The sequence below is a fragment of the Mustelus asterias genome, chromosome 24 (genome assembly GCF_964213995.1).
Source record: "Mustelus asterias chromosome 24, sMusAst1.hap1.1, whole genome shotgun sequence".
In the NCBI taxonomy this organism is placed as follows: domain Eukaryota; kingdom Metazoa; phylum Chordata; class Chondrichthyes; order Carcharhiniformes; family Triakidae; genus Mustelus; species Mustelus asterias.
The window spans coordinates 36900023-36920496 of NC_135824.1; the positions used below are offsets into that span (position 1 = coordinate 36900023).

The window sequence follows — 20474 nt, forward strand, 5'->3', positions numbered from 1 at the left end:
CAGCACAATAAAAGCTAAAGTTTTAAAAGTTTAAAGTTTATTTATTAGTGTCACAAGTAGGCTTACATTAACCCTGCAATGAAGTTACTGTGAAAATCCCCTAGTCACCACACTTTATCACGTATGGCAAATGCACTTAAACAGCACGTGTTTCAGACAGTGCGAGGAAACCAGAACACCCAGAGGAAAGCTACGCAGACACGGGGAGAATGTGCAGACTCACACAATGATCCAAGCCAGGAATCGAACGCAGTCCCTGGTGCTGTGAGGCAGCAGTGCTAACCACTGTGCCAACGTGCCACCCTATTGAGCACACTTCCACCTACCTTCTTCGAATGTGACTCTTTGCTAGAACAAGCCAATTAATCTCAGTACTCCATACTCTCCATTTTGTGTGTAATTCTCTGCTATAAATGCATCAATGACCTCTAGTCCACACAACCAAAGGAAATAAACTTTCCTTATCCATTCTACCAAAATACTTCACAATTGTTCATTCTTCCCTTAGCCTCCTCTGTTCCTGTGGGAATAACCCAGTATCGCAGTCTCTCCTCAAGTATAGTTTACCTATCCTGGTAATCAACCTGGCAAACTTACACTGGACTTACCATAGCCAGGTGTGCCATGGCTCAGGGGGTAGCAGTCTAGCTTCGAGCTAGGTAGGGTGTAAGTTCAAGTTCCACTCCAGGGACGAGCATAATTAAGGCTGACACTCCAGTCACACTAGGTGGTATAAATCAAGACACTGTTTAATGCAACGTAATGAAATGCAATAATTGTGGGTACTTGAACTCAAATGGATTGGGACAATCAAGTTGACAAAGAGTGATCCAGAAGATGAGTCCATGGCATGGTTTTGAGACATTTTCTTGGAATAATACCATTGCAAAACCATTAGGGATAAAACTATCTTAGATCAAGATTGCATGATGAAGCAGGATTAATTTGTAATTTCATTATAAAAGGTCCACTGGGAAATAGTGATCATAATATAAAAGGAGAATTGGCTAAAATTGGGTGAATGGACTGATAGGTATGAAGGTAAATAAACAGTGGGAAACATTTAAAGAAACAATTTAAAATCTTCAACAAAAACACATTCCGTTGTAAAACAAAAACTCAGCAAGAAAAACCCATCTGTGGCTCACGGAGGAAATCAAGGAAAGTATTAGATTAAAAGGAGAGGCTGACAATGTTGCAAAAAACAGTAGCAAGTCTGAGGATTGGGAATGTTTTAGAACAACACCAGGTTAAAGTCCAACAAGTTTATTTGGTAGCAAATGCCACTAGCTTTCGGAACAGGCTGTCCCTTTGTCAGGTGGAGTGGAGAAATGCTCACAAACAGGGCATACAGAGACACAAACTCAATTTACAGAATAATGATTGGAATGCAGTCTTTACAGATAATCAAGTCTTAAAGGTACAAACAATGTGAATGGAGGGAGCATTAAGCACAGGTTAAAGAGATGTGTATTGTCTCCAGACAGGACAGCCAGTGAGATTCTGCAAGTCCAGACAAGCTGTGGGGGTTACAGATAGTGTGACATGAACCCAAGATCCCGGTTGAGGCCGTCCTCATATGTGCGGAACTTGGCTATCATTAGCCAAGTTCCGCACATATGAGGACGGCCTCAACCGGGATCTTGGGTTCATGTCACACTATCTGTAACCCCCTCAGCTTGTCTGGACTTGCAGAATCTCACTGGCTGTCCTGTCTGGAGACAATACACATCTCTTTAACCTGTGCTTAATGCTCCTTCCATTCACATTGTCTGTACCTTTAAGACTTGATTATCTGTAAAGACTGCATTCCAATCATTATTCTGTAAATTGAGTTTGTGTCTCTGTATGCCCTGCTTGTGAGCATTTCTCCACTCCACCTGACGAAAGGACAGCCTTTTCCGAAAGCTAGTAACATTTGCTACCAAATAAACCTGTTGGACTTTAACCTGGTGTTGTTAAACTTCTTACTGTGTTTACCCCAGTCCAACGATGGTATCTCCACATAATGTTTTAGAAACCAGCAAAGGCCACCAAAAAGTTACATAAGTCAGATTGTAAGAGCTTTTAAAAGTATATAAAATGGAAGAGAGTAACTGAAATAAACACTGGTCCCTTGGAAGAGAGGAGAAATTATCATAGGGAATGAGGAAAAGGCAGATGCATTGAACAAATATTTTTTGTCTGTCTTCACAGTGGAAGACATAATTTTCATACCAGAAACAGGTGGTAACCTAGGGGCTAAACAAGTGAGGAAATTAAGGAAATGAATATCAGCAGAGAAAGTTTAGGGACTAAAATCCTATAATTCTCCAGGATCTGATGGCCTACACCCTAGGACTCCAAAGGAGGTAGCTGCAGATATAGTGCATGTTGCGAGTTAGAATTTTCCAAACTTTCCCAGATTCAGTAATGGTCCCATTAGATTAGACGTTGACAAATGTGGCACTACTTTTCAAAGGAGAGAGAAAACAGTGAACTACTAGATAGTTAGGCTAACATCAGGTGATGGAAAAAATATTGGAAACTGTGATGAAGGTAGTCTTAACAGTGCACTCAGAAAGCATAGGATGATTAGAACAAGTCAACTTGGTTTTAGCAAGGAGAAATCCTGTTTAAGGCAGCAATGGCCTAGTGGTATTATCGCTAGACTATTATTCCAGAAACTCAGCAAGTGTTCTGAGGACCAGGATTTGAATCCCGCCAAGGCAGATGGTGCAAACTGAATTCAGTAAAAAAAATCTGGAATTAAGAATCTACTGATGACCGTGAAACCTTTGTTAATTGTCAGAAAGACCCATCTTAAGGGAAGGAAATCTGCCGTCCTTTCATGGTCTGGCCTACATGAGTTCAGAGCCACAGCAATGTGATTGGCTCTCAAATGCCCTCTGAACAAGGGCAACAAGGGATTGGCAATAAATGCTGGCCAGCCAGCGACCATGTCCAATGAATGAATTAAAAAATTCATTAAGAGCTTGTCGAAGCAAGGTAGATAAAGGAGAGCCAGTAGGTGTAGTCTAACTGGATTTTCAAAAAGCATTCAAAAGATGCCACGCAAAATTTTTTTTTCCAAAATATTCATTCATGCGATATGGGCATCACTGGCTAGGTTTATTGCCCTTGAGAAGTTTTACATTGCACTAATTTGCCTCCATTCATGTCTTTATTATCTGAGATTTGTAACTATCCACCAGCCCTTCATGTTTGATGTAGACTTTCGGTTGCTGCATCTCACTGAGCAAACATCAACTTCTCCTTCTGAACCTGTGCCAAGTTGAGTGGATTAAATCTATAAGGATGTTGTTTAATTGGAACAGCATTTTCGACATCTACATCATGTACAATTACTTTAGTACTTCCCAGTTTATTCCCACATATAGCTCCATGGGATTGTTATAACTTTTTCAGGTCATTTTGATTTTCCTCGGGAAGATAACTCAATAATTTATCCCATTTTCTGATTATTTCCTCATTGTCTAATTATGCTTAACAAATACTGATTTCCACTTATCGTTTTAGGCAGGCGTCCCATGCAATCAATTAAGACCCTTGTAAAATGTGCCTCAAATGTCAGAATGGGTATTAAGGGTGGTTTGATTACTGCTTGAGATTTTCGTATTACCTGACATGAGTGACATAAGGCAAAATTCTATTACCTCTTTGTGCAGTCCAGGCCACGAAAAATGTTGAGTTTTCCTTACTCCTAAATGACCTCCTACTGGAACCTCATGTACTACCCACAACACTTCCTTTCTATAACCCACCAGTAATACAACTTGATGAACTTCTGCCCATTTTCTGTCCACCTGAATATGTAAAGGTCTCCACTTCCTCATGAAGGCATTATTTTTAATGTAATGACACTCCAGTATAGACTCAGATTCAATGTATACTTTCAGATACAACTGCTTTATCCACACATCTTTCTGTTGCAATTCCACCTACTTTCCTGAACTAAAGTAATCTGCTTCATCCTCCACCTGATCCTGCTTACCGCATCTGTTTTCCTCGTGTTTTTTAAGCCACTAACACTGCAACGTTGTAGGTCCAACTTTAGTCCAATTAATCCATCTAAGGTTTCTTATTTCTCTTCTACTCTCATATATGTTTCCTTTTTAACCTGAGGCAAATTATCTCCAACGAAATCTCCTTTGCTTTTACCACTTTTCCCCAGTTTCTATCCTTCACAGATTGAAATTGATGTCGAAAACCAACCCCTTGATTTAGGAACTAACTCAAAATCATCTGCGATTTTTGTTGCTACTCTCGCAGTTTTAACCTTTTGCACTTTTTCCATTTCAAGTTTTCTTTCCAGTTCCTGAAGTTCTAATTCTCTCTCCTTTTCCCCTTTTTGCTGCTTTTAATTGCAATTCAAACTGTCTCCATTATTTTCCTTTGTGATTGCTACAGTCTCTCTTTCCCTCTGTTCAACCTGGACAATTCTCTCTTTTTCTTTTTGCTTTGCCAGAGCAATTCCCTATTTTCCTTTTCCCACTGCAATTGCCTATCTTACTCTTTCTGTTGCTTCGAATTCCAATTCAAGCTGTTACATCTGTAGTTGAATTCCAGCCAATTCCAATGAATCCAACTGTGTCTCTGGCAAATTTAAATGCTGAGCTATCACTAAAATCATCTCTTCCTTCTTCACCCTTTCAGGCAAAGTCAACTTCAGCTGATTTGCAAGATCCAAAAGCTTTGTTTTAACCACCTTTTGTAAACCGCTCTGAGTGACCTCTTCCACACCCAGGAAACATTTAGCCACTGAAAGAGCCATTATTCCACAAGGCACTCCCTATTTAAATTGACCAAATGCAACACCCGAAAAGAAAGCAGCAATTCTTAACACCCACTGCCTTACAACTTTTAACTCTGGAAAATAGCTCCCATTTATGTGAGGGTTCCAGATCAGAAACCCCCAAGGTATATTATGAACCTAGATTAGACCCCAACAGTTTTCTATTTTGGCCTTAGCGTGAGGATAAGATGTTTCCTCACAGTGCTACCCTGACTGCATGGTGAGTGCTGCCTGGCGGTGAGGAGTGCTTTTGGAGTTGGGTGAAAACAGGGAGCTCAAGTTCATAGAAATTCATAGAAACCCTACAGTGCAGAAACAGGCCATTCGGCCCATCAGGTCTGCACCGACTCTCCGATGGAGTATTCCGTCCAGACTCTATCCCCATAACCCCACATATTTATCCCACTAATCCCCCCACATCTTAAGACACGAAAGGGCAATTTTAGCGTGGCCAGCCTAACCTGAATATTTCTGGACAGTGGGAGGAAACCGGAGCACCTGGAGGAAACCCACACAGACACAGGGAGAACATGCAAACTCCAATCGGACAGTCACCCAAGGCCGGAATCAAACCCGGGTCTAAGTTATAAGGAGGTAAGTAGTCATTAAACTTGCTTTCAGGGTGAGCTAAATTAGTTCTTATTAGGGAAGTTAAAAGCTGCACTTTAGTGCATACCTGCAATAGGAATCAGCTGAGTCAACTCTCAACTGAACTTGGCTGGTTGTTTGGACAACTAGTTAAAACCAGTTCCAGAGCTTTGTAAGTTGTGCCGATAAAAACAAAGGTCTCACAGTGCTGCCCTGACTGCATGGTGAGTGCTGCCTGACTGTGAGGAGTGCTTTTGGAGTTGGATGAAAACAGGCAGTAGAGGCTAAAAGGGAGTGCGCTGATTGGTCAGTAAGTCCCACAAGGCAGAGTGCTGATTGGTCAGTCAGTCCCACAAATGAGAGTGCTGATTGGTCAGTAAGTCCCACAAGGCAGAGTGCTAATTGATCAGTAAGTCCCACAAGGGAGAGTGCTGATTGGTCAGCAAGTCCCACAAATGAGAGTGCTGATTGGTCAGTAAGTCCCACAAGGGAGGGTGCTGATTGGTCAGCAAGTCCCACAAATGAGAGTGCTGATTGGTCAGTAAGTCCCACAAGGGAGAGTACTGATTGGTCAGTGAGTCCCACAAGGGAGAGTACTGATTGGTCAGTAAGAGCTACTCTTGATTCTCTGAAACTGACAGTGAGTTCAGACTAAAAAAACTTAAAAGTGACAACACAGGAGGGCTGTGATTTGATTGGTTAACAGGGGGCTGTGCTACATTTGAAAACCCATTTAAATTACTGGTTAGACATTGCGTCGAGACTGAGGTAATAAGGAGATATAAATTTTTTTAAATTAAAACACAAATTAAAAACTAATTAAATAAAAGAGATGGAGGGTCAGGTGGTGTGGGTGTTCTGAGCTTCAAATCTCTGTGGGTAGAATTGAGGAATCACAAAGGTAAAAAGACCCTGATAGGAGTTATGTACTGGCCCCCTAGCAGTTGTTCATGCAGGATGTGGGAGCTGGTGGACCCCATTGTGGCTCCAGTGAGCATGTCTGTACTAAGTGTTGGTTGCTCGAGGAACTCCGGCTCAGAGCGGATGAGCTGGATTCTGAGCTTCAGACGCTGCGACACATCAGGGAGGGGGAGAGATACCTGGACGCTGTGTTCCAGGAGGCAGTCACACCCCTTAGAGTAAATACCTTAAATTCGACCAGTCGACAGGGACAGGAGGGTGTGTCTGCGAGTGAGGCAGGTAGAGGGATCCAAGAGGTAGGGTTGTAGGAGCCTTAGTCCCTGAACTTGTCCAACAGGTTTGAGATTCTTGCTCCCTGTGTGGATGGGAACGGGTACTGCAGGGAGGATGAGCAAACTGACCACGGCACCATGTTACAGGGAGCCATTCAAGTGGGGGGAGAAAAAAGAAATATGGTCGTAATTGGGGATAATACAGTTAGGGGCATTGACACTTCTCTGTGACCAGGATCGAGAATCCTGAAGGTTATGTTGCCTGTCTGGTGCTCGGGTTCGGGACATCTCATCTGGGCTGCAGAGGAACTTGCAGTGGGAGGGTAAAGATCCAGTTGTCGGGGTCCATGTAGGTACCAATGACATAGGTAGGACAGGAACAAAGGTTCTGCTAAGGGAGTATGAAGAGTTAGGAGCTAAATTAAAAATGCAGAACCAAAAAGGTAATAGTCTCTGGATTACTACCTGAGGCACGAGCTAATTGGCACAGGGTCAATAAGATTCAGGAGGTAAATGCGTGGCTCAAAGATTGGTGTGGGAGGAATGGGTTTGAATTCATGGGACATTGGCACCAGTATTGGGGAAGAGGGGACCTGTTCCGATGGGACGGTCTTCATCTGAATTGCGCTGGGACCAGAGTCCTGGCGAATCATATAACTAGGGCTGTAGATAGGGCTTTAAACTAAATAGTTGGGGGGAGGGTTCAGTTGTATGGAGAATTAGAAAATCAATGGAGTGAGTAGAAGTGCAGGTTAATGGAGTTGAGGCCTCAGGAGAGGTTAATAAAGTTTCCAGACCACGTAATAGAACTGAGAGTATAGAAGGTGACAAGTATGAGAAGGGAGTTGATCAATGCAGGACTGAGGGTGTTGTACCTAAATGCGCGCAGTATACGGAACAAGGTAAATGAGCTTGTTGCGCACATTGAAATTGGCCGGTACGATGTTGTGGGCATCACAGAGACATGGCTGCAAGGGGATCAGGTCTGGGATCTAAATATCCAAGGATATGTGTCCTATTGGAAGGAGAGGCAGATGGGAAAAGGGGACGGGGTTGCATTGTTAGTAAGGAATGAAGTTAAATCGATAGCAAGAAGCGATATAGGATCAGAAGGCATAGAAATCTCTGTGGGTAGAATTGAGGAATCACAAAGGTAAAAAGACCCTGATAGGAGTTATGTACTGGCCCCCTAGCAGTAATGTGGAGATGCCGGCGTTGGACTGGGGTAAACACAGTAAGAAGTTTAACAACACCAGGTTAAAGTCCAACAGGTTTATTTGGTAGCAAAAGCCACACAAGCTTTCGGAACTCTTAGCCCCTTCTTCAGGTGAGTGGGAATTCTGTTCACAAACAGAGCTTATAAAGACACAGACTCAATTTACATGAATAATGGTTGGAATGCGAATACTTACAACTAATCAAGTTTTTAAGAAACGAAACAATGTGAGTGGAGAGAGCATCAAGACAGGCTAAAAAGATGTGTATTGTCTCCAGACAAGACAGCCAGTGAAACTCTGATAATTTTGCTGGCGGCCTTCGCGACACACGACAGCGCAGAGTCGCTGAGCAGAAACTGATAGCCAAGTTCCGCACACACGAGGACGGTCTCAACCGGGATATTGGGTTCATGTCACACTATTTGTAACTCCCACAGTTGCGTGGACCTGCAGAGTTTCACTGGCTGTCTTGTCTGGAGACAATACACATCTTTTTAGCCTGTCTTGATGCTCTCTCCACTCACATTGTTTCGTTTCTTAAAGGCTTGATTAGTTGTAAGTATTCGCATTCCAACCATTATTCATGTAAATTGAGTCTGTGTCTTTATAAGCTCTGTTTGTGAACAGAATTCCCACTCACCTGAAGAAGGGGCTAAGAGTTCCGAAAGCTTGTGTGGCTTTTGCTACCAAATAAATCTGTTGGACTTTAACCTGGTGTTGTTAAACTTCTTACTGTGTTTACCCCTAGCAGTAGTCAGGATGTGGGGCAGAAAATAAATCAGGAGATAGAAAGGGCAATATTACAATAATCATGGGGGACTTCAATATGCAGGTGGACTGGGAAAATCAGGTAGGTAGTGGATCCCAAGAAAAGGAATTTGTGGAATGTCTAAGATTTTTTTTGGAGCAGCTTGTGACAGAGCCTACTAGGGAAGAGGCTGTTCTGGATTTGGTGATGTGTAATGAGGCAGACTTGATTAGGGAACTTAAGGTGAAGGAACTCTTAGGGAGCAGTGGCCACAATATAATATAATTTACCCTGCAGTTTGAGAGGGAGAAGCTGGAGTCAGATCTAACAGTATTACAATTAAATAAATGTAACTACAAAGACATGAGGGAGGAGCTGTTTAAGAAGGGAGGGAGGCAGCAGACGGGAAATTATAGGCCGGTTAGCCTGACTTCAGTCATTGGCAAGATTTGAGAGTCCATTATTAACGATGAGATCGCAGAGTACTTGGAAGTGCTTGATAAAGTAGGACTGAGTCAGCACGGCTTTGTCAAGGGGAGATCATGTCTGACAAATCTGTTAGGGTTCTTTGAGGTAACAAGGAAGTTAGATAAAGGAGAGCCAGTGGACGTGATTTATTTAGATTTCCAGAAGGCCTTTGACAAGGTGCCACACAGGAGACTGTTAAATAAGTTAAGTGCCCATGGTGTTCAGGGTAAGGTCCTGGCATGGATAGAGGATTGGCTGACTGGCAGAAGGCAGAAAGGGGGGATAAAGGGGTCTTTTTCAGGATGGCAGCCGGTAACTAGTGGTGTGCCTCAGGGGTCAGTGCTGGGACCACAACTTTTCACAATATACATTAACGATTTGGAGGAAAGAACTGAAGGCACTGTTGCTAAGTTTGCAGACTGGTAGTATTGAGGGAGCAGGGGGCTGCAGAGGGACTTGGACAGGTTAGGAGAGTGGGCAAAGAAGTGGCAGATGGAATACAATGTAGAAAAGTGAGAGGTTGTGCACTTTGGAAGGAGAAATGGAGGCATAGACAATTTTCTAAAATGGGAAAATGCTTAGGAAATCAGAAACACAGAGACTTGGGAGTCATTGTTCAAGATTCTCTTAAGGTTAACATGTAGGTTCAGGCAACAGTTAGGAAGGCAAATGCAATGTTCGCATTCACCTCGAGAGGGCTAGAATACAAGAGCAGGGATGTACTTCTGGGGCTGTATAAGGCTCGGGTCAGACCCCATTTGGAGTATTGTGAGCAGTTTTGGGCCCCATATCTAAGAAAGGAAGTGCTGGCCTTGGAAAGGGTCCAGAGTAGGTTCACAAGGATGATCCCTGGAATGAAGAGCTTGTCATATGAGGAACGGTTGAGGACTCTGGGTGTAATCGTTGGAGTTTAGAAGGCTGAGGGAGGATCTTATTGAAACTTACAGGATACTGCGAGGCCTGGATAGAGTGGATGTGGAGAGGATGGTTCCACTAGTAGGAAAATTTAGAACCAGAGGGCACAACCTCAGGCTAAAGGAATGATCTTTTAAAACAGAGATGAGGAGGAATTTCTTCAGCCAGAGAGTGGTGAATCTGTGGAACTCTTTGCCGCAGAAGGCTGTGGAGGCCAGGTCATTGAGTGTCTTTAAGACAGAGATAGATAGGTTCTTGATTAATAAGGGGATCAGGATTTATGGGGGAAAGGCAGGAGAATGGGGATGAGAAAAAAAAATCAGCCATGATTGAATGGTGAAGCAGACTCGATGGGCCGAGTGGCCTAATTCTGCTCCTATATCTTATGGTATTATGGTCTTCCTCCAGGTACAATTCTACTGACAAAATATGGAGCTTTTAACAAAACAAACTTTATTTAATAACACGGATTATAACAATATTATAACAAATTAATTAACTTTGAACAACTGAACAATACTTAAACATGACAAGATACAATTCTTAACTGCTAACCAATCAGTATGAGTTCCAGTCAAGCAATATTTATCTTATAGACTTAAACCTGTCTTTAAAATTAGTTAGCAAAACACAGGCATACTTGATTTGACTTGGGTTACCAGGTTTGGATCATCCAGAAAGCCCGTGAAAGAGAGAGCCACTGCTTTCTTCAGGCAGCAACTGCTTGAATAGTTAAAATGAAAATGAAACTCTTTCTTTCCTACAAGCTTAATTCTTCCCATTAACCACATGACTCTTGCTCTGTCAATCAACCTAGTCTAAAGGAGAACTTAAATAAACCAAAGATCCATTAACTCTGCAAAGTAACGCATTCCTTAGCTAAAATTATTGAAGTAATTAGCCCTCATTCTTCGCATCTGCTGCATGTTTACTAAAAAATCAACTCTTGTAAAAAAAAACTTCCTCTGAGCAACCCCACCTTAAACATACAATATATCAAAATAGCACAGTATCATCACAAACTCCATGTTTATTGTCTTCATGGAAAATAACTATGGTGCCTAATTGACCTGCCATTTCTCTTGAAGGCACTTAGCAACTCAAGACTGCTCAGTATATATATATATTTTTTAAACTGTCTTCCCAGTGCTCCCCTTTCTACCTTGAAGGCTGTTGACCTGATGTATTTTTTTGCAAATAACCCCAGGCATACAGCAAAGTCTTTTCAAACATGTCAGATACTGCCTGGAATCTCAACCTTCTCTAATCAGAAAAAACCCTTTTATTAAAACCACACAGAGCTTCCACTCCTTTTCAACTGCGTAGTGAGCCCCCCGCTCTGCTGCCACACACTGCAACACATGCGCGGACCCTGAAGCTTAGAAGAATCTACCCAATTTTTTCCTGATAAGAAATGCAATTTTATTTTCTTCTTTTTTCTTACTTGGTCTTTCAGCACTGGCACTTTAATCTTTAATCTTTGATTTCCCCCAGTCTTTTAATATTAAAAGTGAGAGGACCCACAATGCTTTTTTTTCCTTTGGACCTTTTCTCGATGTCCTTGATAGAACAAATCCCAACTCATCACCAATTTTCTTTTTGTAATGTCCTACGTTAGAGGTAGTGGTTTTAAACAAAAAGGAAAAAAAAAGTGGTTTGCACCTGTGGATTCAAATTAACAACAAGATTTATTGTAAGAGCTATTGCCTGTGCAGAGTAGAAACAGAAATAGCACCTTGTGAAACACCCTAATAACATCATCAAATTTTGTTTTTTTTAATTCATTTACGGGATGTGAGCATCGCTGGCTAGGCCAGCATTTATTGCCTATCCCCGATTGCCCTCCATTTCAAAGGCATTTAAAAGTCAACCACATTGCTGTGGGTCTGGCGTAACATGTAGGCCAGACCAGGTAAGGACGGCAGATTTCCTTCTCTAAAGGACATTTGTGAACCAGATGGGTTTTTACGACAATCGACAATGGTTTCATGGTCATCAGTAGACTTTTAATTCCAGATTTTTCACTGAATTCAAATTTCACCACCTGCCATGGTGGGATTTGAACTCAGGTCCCCAGATCTTGCCCCGAGTCTCTGGATTACTAGTCCAGTGACAATACCACTGTGTCACTGGCCCCGCCGCCGTGTGATCAGCTCTTAAAGCAATCATGTAACTACTTAAATATATAACAGATGCCTACATCTGATGTCTGGATTATTTCAAAATCTGATAATTGTCTTCTACACTTCCTGTCACTGTGGAATGTCTCATTTGTTCATAGGAATCACAGAATAGAATCATAGAATCCCTGCAGGGCAGAAAGAGGCCAGAGGCCATTCAGCCCATCAAGCCTGCACCAACAACAATTCCACCAAGCCCTCAACACATAACCGCAAGTATTCACCCTGCTAATCTCCCTGGCACTAAGGGGCAATTGAGCATGGTGCATCAACCTAACCCGCACATCTTTGGACAGCAGGAGGAAACCGGAGCACCCAGAGGAAACCCACACAGACACAGGGAGAGCATGGAAACTCCACACAGTTACCTGAAGCCGGAATTGAACCTGGGTCCCTGGTACTGTGAGAAAGCAGTGCCAACCACTGACACCATGCCGCCCTCGAAAAACTACCACAAAGATTGAAGGAAATTCCTGTTTTGCTGGGGGGTTTTTTAAGGAAGCAAACATCTGATTGTTCTCGGTGAAGGAGACTGTGGTCAAACACAATTTAGAGGCAGTTGCGTGTCCATACGAGACACCTTACCACAATCCAGCAATCTACAGAGCTCGGGATTTCCAAATTGAATGTCAGTATTTTACACAATTTGTTAAAGTCCACCACATATTTTCCATGGAATTACTAAATTTTTTTTGAATCTGTTAAAAAATTGACCATGCCTCATGGGGACTTAGAAAAGATTATCTTTCTTGTATATTTCTTCCATGTGCTCTGATAGAAGGACCAAGCCTTCAATATGATCCAACTGACAGGCATCCATCTCTCAAAATACTTCATTTCTGATTTTATTTCTTGCAGTAAACGACAGATCCAAGGCCACACCTCATCTTCTCTCTGGTAGGATTGCAAATTGTGTCCACATATCACTTCATTCTTTTACTTGTCGTATGATTCAGATTTTGAGACCAGAGTGTAATCATATCCTGACAATTTATATTTGATTTCAACCATTTCCACGATGGTCACGAGAATTTTACTTTATCTTTGAAAATAAATTCAAAAGCAGGACCTCAAAGGGAGTCATCTCAGGATTACTTACCGTGCCACGTGCTAACAAGATCAGGAATAGGAGAACAGATCTTCTAGGAGTGGTACAGTGGTTAGCACAGCTGCCTCACAGTGCTAGGAACCCAGATTCAATTCCAGCCTCGGGTGACTATCTGTGTGGAGTTTGCATGAACTCCCCATGTCTGTGTGGGTTTCCTCCGGGTGCTCCAGTCTCCTCCCACACTCCAAAGATGTGCTGGTTAGGCAGATTGGCCATGCTAAATTGCCCCTTAGTGTCAGTGGGATTAGAGACTAAATACATGGGGTTACGGGGATGGAGCCTAGGTGGGATTGATGTTGCTGAAGGCTCGATGGGCTAAATGGCCTCCTTCTGCACTCTAGGCATTCTGTAATTCTATGATCAGATAAATGCATGGCTGGAGAGATGGTGTAGGAGGGAGAGATTTATCTTCCTGAGGCATTGAGACCGATTCTGGGGAAAATGGGACCTGTATAATCTCAGAATCCCTACAGCACAGAAAGAGGCCATTCGGCCCATCGAGTCTGCACCGGCCACAATCCCACCCAGGCCCTACCCCCATATCCCTACACATTTACCCACTAATCCCTCTAACCTACGCATCCCAGGACACTAAGGGCAATTTTAGCATGGCCAATCAACCTAACCCGCACATCTTTGGACTGTGGGAGGAAACCGGAGCACCCGGAGGAAACCCACGCAGACACGAGGAGAATGTGCAAACTCCACACAGACAGTGACCCAAGCCGGGAATCGAACCCAGGTCCCTGGAGCTGTGAAGCAGCAGTGCTAACCACTATGCTACCGTGCCGCCCTATGGTATAAGCAGAACTGGGGCCAATATCTCGCAGGGGCATTCGCTAGTACTGTGGGGACTCGAGTGGCAGGGGTATGAGAATCTGAATGGAGAGACACAAGAGAGGGAAACAAAGTTAGAACTGAAAAACAGAAACATAGGAAACAAATGTGGAAGGCAGAGAAAACAATGGCTAACAGCAAGAAGGGCCACAGTGCAAAATTAATGCACATGGGATTGGGGATATTATTGGCATGGATTGAGAATCGGTCAGCAGACTCCTAGGAAACAGAGATTAGAAATTGATTTTTTTTTTTAGGAGTGGCAGGCGATGACTAGTGGGGTACTGCAGGGATCGGTGCTTGGATTTTCACTATAGTAATGATTTGGATAAGGGAACCAAATGTAATATTTCCAAGTTTGTTGACAACACGAAACTTGGTGGAAATGAGTGGTGAGGAGGATGCCAAGAGGCTTCAAGGCTATTTAGACAAGTTGAGTGAGTGGGCAAACACATGGCAGGTGCAACATAATGTGGATCAGTGTGAGTTTATCCACTTCGGTAGAAAAAAAAGAGATTATTTAAACGGTAATAAATTGGGAAGTGTTGATGTATAAAGGGACCTGGGTGTCCTTGTACTCGAACCATTGAAAGCAAGCATGCAGGTGCAGCAGGCATTTAGGAAGGCAAATGGTATGTTGGCTTTCATTGCATGAGGACTTGAGTACAGGAGCAAGGCTGTCTTACTGCAGCTGTACAGGGCCTTGGTGAGACCACACCTGGAGTACTGTGTGCAGTTTTCATCTCCACACCTAAGAAATGATATACTTGCCATGGAGGGAATGCAGCAAAGGTTCACCAGACTGATTCCTGAGATGGTGAGATTGTTATATTAGCAGGGATTGGGTTGACCAGCCCTGTATTCAATGGAGTTTAAAAGAATGAGAGGGGATCTCAGTAAAACATAGAATTCTGGCAGAGTTAGACAGGCTGGATCCAGGGATGTTGTTTCCTCTGGCTAGGGGATCTCACAATAAGGGGGAGGCCATTTAGGACTGAGATCAGGTAAATATCTTCACTCAGGAGGGTGGTGAACCTGTGCAGTTCTCTACCACAGAAGGCTGAGGATGCCAAAATCGCTGAATATATTTAAGGAGGAAATAAGTAGGTTTTCTCAACTCTAAAGGCATCAAGGGATATGGGGAGAGTGCGTGTATGGTATTGATATAGAGGATCATAATGAATGGTGGAGCAAGCTTGAAGGGCCAAATGACCAACTCTTACCTACTTGGCCTCTATGTTAACTAGTAACACTTGGAAGTTTAAATGTTTCAATTAAGAAGCAGAAAATGTCTATGTGAATTCATCATGTGTAAATGTAGATTGTTACACTTCAGACTTGCTCTGAATAGAATCATAGAAACCCTACAGTGCAGAAAGAGGCCATTCGGCCCATCGAGTCTGCACCGACCACAATCCCACCCAGGCCCTACCCCCTTTTCCCTACATATTTACCCACTAATCCCTCTAACCTACGCATCTCAGGACACTAAGGGCAATTTTAGCATGGCCAATCAACCTAACCCGCACATCTTTGGATTGTGATACTTTCATTCCCAGTGCAAACTACCATTGGTAAGCCTACACTCGTCATGATCAGAAACGTAAACGTTCCCATTTTGTGAACATGAAATAATACGTACCGGAAATGATTCACCACCTCAAAAGATGAATATAATCTACCCCAGACACTTTTCACGACAAATTAAACTATTTAGTTACTCTTAGAAAAAAAAGCAGATAGCCAAGAAATTGTATAGAAATAGCACGCAACCAGACAAATAACATACTCTGAATTCTTAAAGTTAAAGTTTATTTATTAGTCACAAGTAAGGCATACATTAACACTGCAATGAAGTTACTGTGAAATTCCCCTCGTTGTCACACTCCGGCGCCTGTTCGGGTCAATGCACCTAATCAGCACATCTTTCAGAATGTGGGAAGAAACCAGAGCACCCGGAGGAAACCCACGCAGAACGCGCAAACTCCACACAGACAGTGACCCGAGCCGGGAATCGAACCCGGGTCCCTGGCGCTGTGAGGCAGCAGTGCTAACCACTGTGCTACCGTGCCGCCCCATGTACTTCTTACAGAATTTCAGATGAGCCTGTGAAATTCTCTACCATATTGGAAAACACATCAATAATTTTGTTTGCCAGCAAAAGTAGAATCCAGATGAACAGCAGAAGGCCATTTAACCCAAGGTTTCCTCCACCATTCAATAAGATCATGGTTCATCAGCCAACCAAATTCACATTCCCACCTTTGCAACATATTCCTTAATACCTTTCGATACCAAAAATCCATCAATCTCAGATTTGAAATTTACAACTGGATCTGGCATTGATTGCTGTTTGTGGATGAGAGTTTCACCCTTCCATTGCCCTTGGTATGTGCTTCCTAATCGTCTGAAAACATCCGATCCTGTCTCATCTCGGAAGCTAAGCAGACTCAGGCCTGGTTAGTGCTTGGATGGAAGACTGCCTGGGAATACTAGGTGCAGGCGGCTTTTTTTTTTTGGGCGGCACGGTGGTTAGCACTGCTGCCTGACAGTGCCAGGGACTCGGGTTCAATTCCTGGCTTGGGTCACTATCTGTATGGAGTTTGTACATTCTCCCCGTGTCCTCTCCTCTGGGTGCTCCGGTTTCCTCCCACAGTCCAAAGATGTGCAGGTTGGGTGGATTGGCCATGCTAATTTGCCCCATAGTGTCAGGGGGACTAGCTAGGGTAAATGCATGGGGTTATGGGGATAGGGCCTGGGTGGGATTGTGGTCGGTACAGACTCAATGGGCCAAATGGCCTCCTTCCGCACTGTAGGAATTCAATGATGATTCTATGATTCTAATTCCACTCCCCAAGCAACAGAAATAGTTTCTCTGCATTTACCACATCTGTTCCTTTTAATATTTTGATCAAATCACCCCTTGACCTTCCCAATTCCAGAGAATACAATCCTGGTTTGTGTAGTATCTCCCCATCATTTAACCCTTGCAGTCCTGGTATCATTCTAGTAAATCTATGTTGCACTCCTTTCAAAGCCAATATACTGTTCCTAAGGTGTGCTGCTCACAATACTCCAGGAGCAGTCTAACCAGGGCCATCGTTAGCTGAAGCATGACATCGACCCGTTGCATTCTATTCCTCAAGCTATAAAGGCCAGCATTCCATTACAATATTTGCAGGGGCATAAAGTTCCAAACTGTAATTTGTTGAGATGTTGCACAGTAAATCAAACCAAACAGCAACACTTCTTGCAACACATCTTTATATTTGTATAATCCAACTGTCGAACAGGCAGTGATTGTAAGAGGGCACCATCTTTACAAGCAGCAAAGCTGGCTTCTGGTTTACCAAGTCGGGCGTTGGATGAGGAATAAAAATATATCACGTTTGCATTTGGTCAACTGACAGCTGGAACTCCCAATGAATACTAAGCACATCTAGTTCAGACTGTCTTTTGTTTAATTGATTTTTGCTTTGTAGCAGAAGCGAGCAGTCTGATTCCTGCCGCACACCCTAATCAATGCATTAGCACATTGCTATCCTTTCAAAATTCAGACCTCGTTCCACAACAATTGTACAGGGAAAACTGCAAGCTCCATCCTGGCTGCAGCATTTTTAATCCCTACGTTTAAAACTAGAATGAAAAACAAAGGAACTAGGAACAAACATCCATTTTTGTCACAGTTGAGAATGTCTGGATTGACTTAAGTCTTCATAACATTTTTCAGTTTTATTTTTGTTTGAAAATGCATTTAAAATTCATCTGCTTTCTTTTACAAGAAGATTTAGGCACAGATAAGCATGGTTTATTTGCAGGATCATAGAAGGTTTACAGCACAGAATGATGCCAGTCAACTTGTCATGTCATTGTCAACTCTTTGCAAGAACAAATCAGCTCATCCCATTCCCTTGCGGTTCCCCCTAACTCTGCAATGTTTTTATTTTCAAGTGCTTAACAAATTCCTATTGAAAGCCACACACTGGGTCAAAATCCTGAAATTCCCTCCCTAACGGCATTGCGAGTCACCCACAGCACGTGAACTGCAGCGATTCAAGAAGGCAGCTCACCACCACCTTCTCAAGGGCAACTAGGGATGGGCAATAAATGCTGGCCAGCCAGCAATGGTCATGTCCCACGAGTGAAAAAAAAATCATTGAATCTGCCCCCATCATGCTCTGAGGCACTGCATTAGAAAGGTTTTTCTCATGTCACCATTGGTTCTTTCACCAATCACCTTAAATCGATGTCCTCTGCTTGACCCTTCCACCAAGTGAACAGTTTCTCACTATCTACTTTGCCCAGACCCCCTCATGATGGTAAACACCACTATTAAATCTCTTCTCAACACTCTCTTCGCTAAGGTGAGCAAACCCAGCTTTTCCAATCTATCCTGGCAACCGAAGTTCCTCATTCCTGGAACCATTCTTGTATGTCTTTCCTGTACCTTCTGTAAAGCCTTCACATTCTTCCTACAGTGCAGTGACCAGAATTGGACAGAGTACTCGAGGCTGAGTTAGTATTTTACAAAGGTACAGCATAATTTCCTGGTTTGTGTACCCTGAAAACAATACAAGAACATCCGAAAAAAGAGCCCCACAAACTTCTGTACTGCAGACCTAATCTCTTGAGAAAATAACTGCACCAACTGACCAATGTAGAAGCATGCACTGAAATTTGGTTCTGCAGGTTTTAAGGAATATGTAGGCTAAAATCCGCAGATCCAACAGGCCCAGAGGAAGGTCAGGGGTGGCACAATGTCAACATGAACTGCCAGTTCTGTACCGGAGGTACATGCAGTCCTGCGGTGCATATTCAGCCAAAAGACAATTAAATCAGTTAGAGCTTGGACATCCATAAACAACAGAGTCCACCACGATTACTCAATCCCTCTATTTATAAAGCCCACAGTCCATGTAACTTTTTAACCACTTTCTCAACCTGCCCTGCCACCTTCAACAATTTGCGCACATTTATTCCCAGGTCTATCTGTTCTGCACCTGATTTAGAAATGCAAGCTTTATTTGATATTGCCTTTCCTCATTCTTCCTGTAAAGATTTATCACTTCACACTGCTCTGCATTAAATTTCATAATCCATAAGGTGCAGGACCAAATAAAACCTCAGATGTTTATAGTCTTCTTAAAATGGTAATTGAGTAATCCTGTTTTAGTCCTAATTTGGTTACAATAGTTTATTGCAAGAACAAACAATTAAAGGTAGCAATTCAAAATAAGAAGAATGAGGAAAGGCAATATCAAATAAAGCTTGCATTTCTAAATCGGGTGCAGAACAGATAGACCTGGGGGTAAATGTGCGCAAATTGTTGAAGGTGGCAGGGCAGGTTGAGAAAGTGCTTAAAAAGTTACGTGGACTGTGGGCTTTATAAATAGAGGGATAGAGTAATAGTGGTGGACTCTACATGTTGTTTATGGATGTCCAAGCTCTAACTGATTTAATTGTCTTTTGGCTGAATATCCACTGCAGGACTGCATGTACCTCCGGTACAGAACCGGAAACCAAATCCTCATATTAACCAACTGCTATCTGCTAATTCGAGAATTATAGAGCAATGGAAATTTAATAAGACCCAGACCTCTATCCAAGCTGTTCCAATTCACCACTGCATGTTTCATCAGAAGTAACTCTTCAAATGCAGACAATAAAAATAGAACAAAACATATTCCAACTTATAAATCAAAAAAAGGGTTTCATAAAGAAACATCATTACTCCAACTTGAGGCCTCACCCTGGGCCAATCCAAGTTCCCCACAATTGCACCCAGGTTCTTATTTATAGTGAGTCAGCTGACTATTACATCACTCTGTAATTGGTTCCATGGTTTACTGGGTCAGCTGACCCTTACATCTTGTTACTATTGGTCACATTACATCTAGTACAAAGTTGTCACCGGTTGCATCCTAACACTTGTATCTATCAGATAGTGTGGAAAACTGCCCAGGTATGTTCTGCTTGCCCAACACAACAAATCCAAATCAGCCCATTACCAGCTCACTAGTTCACTTTCAATCAGCAATTAAGTGAAGGTGTCATTGATAGCACTATCAAGCGCTTATGCAGCAGTAACCTGCCCAGCATGTTCCGTTTGTATTCCACCAGGACTACTCCGCTCCAGGCCTTATTACAGCCTTGGTCCAAAGGGGAACATGAACTGAATTCAAGGATTGAGGTTAGAGTGACATCAAATTAGCATTTGATTAAGTATGGCATCAAGCAGCTTAGAAAAATCTAAGCCAATGGGAATTGCAGGAAAACCCTTCACTCATTTTTCAGCTGCCTCACCAATGCAGCAAGTCCTGGACAACATTCAGATTGATAAGTGGCAAGTAACATTCATGCCATGCAAGCGCCAGACAAAGACCACTGTAAACAAGAGAGAGTCTAACCATCTGTCCTTGGCATTA

The 20474-nt window shown here is 42.8% G+C and overlaps 2 protein-coding genes across 4 annotated transcripts in view; one reads left to right on the forward strand and one right to left on the reverse strand.

Moving 5' to 3' along the window:
* arnt2 (aryl-hydrocarbon receptor nuclear translocator 2) overlaps positions 1-20474 on the reverse strand; it is a 391537-nt gene that overhangs the window by 365270 nt on the left and 5793 nt on the right. The window lies entirely within an intron of this gene.
* ctxnd1 (cortexin domain containing 1) overlaps positions 12926-20474 on the forward strand; it is a 192719-nt gene continuing 185170 nt past the window's right edge. The window contains exon 1 of the mRNA XM_078241577.1: positions 12926-13001. The gene's annotated coding sequence lies outside the window, so the exon portion shown is untranslated. The remainder of the gene's footprint in view (positions 13002-20474) is intronic.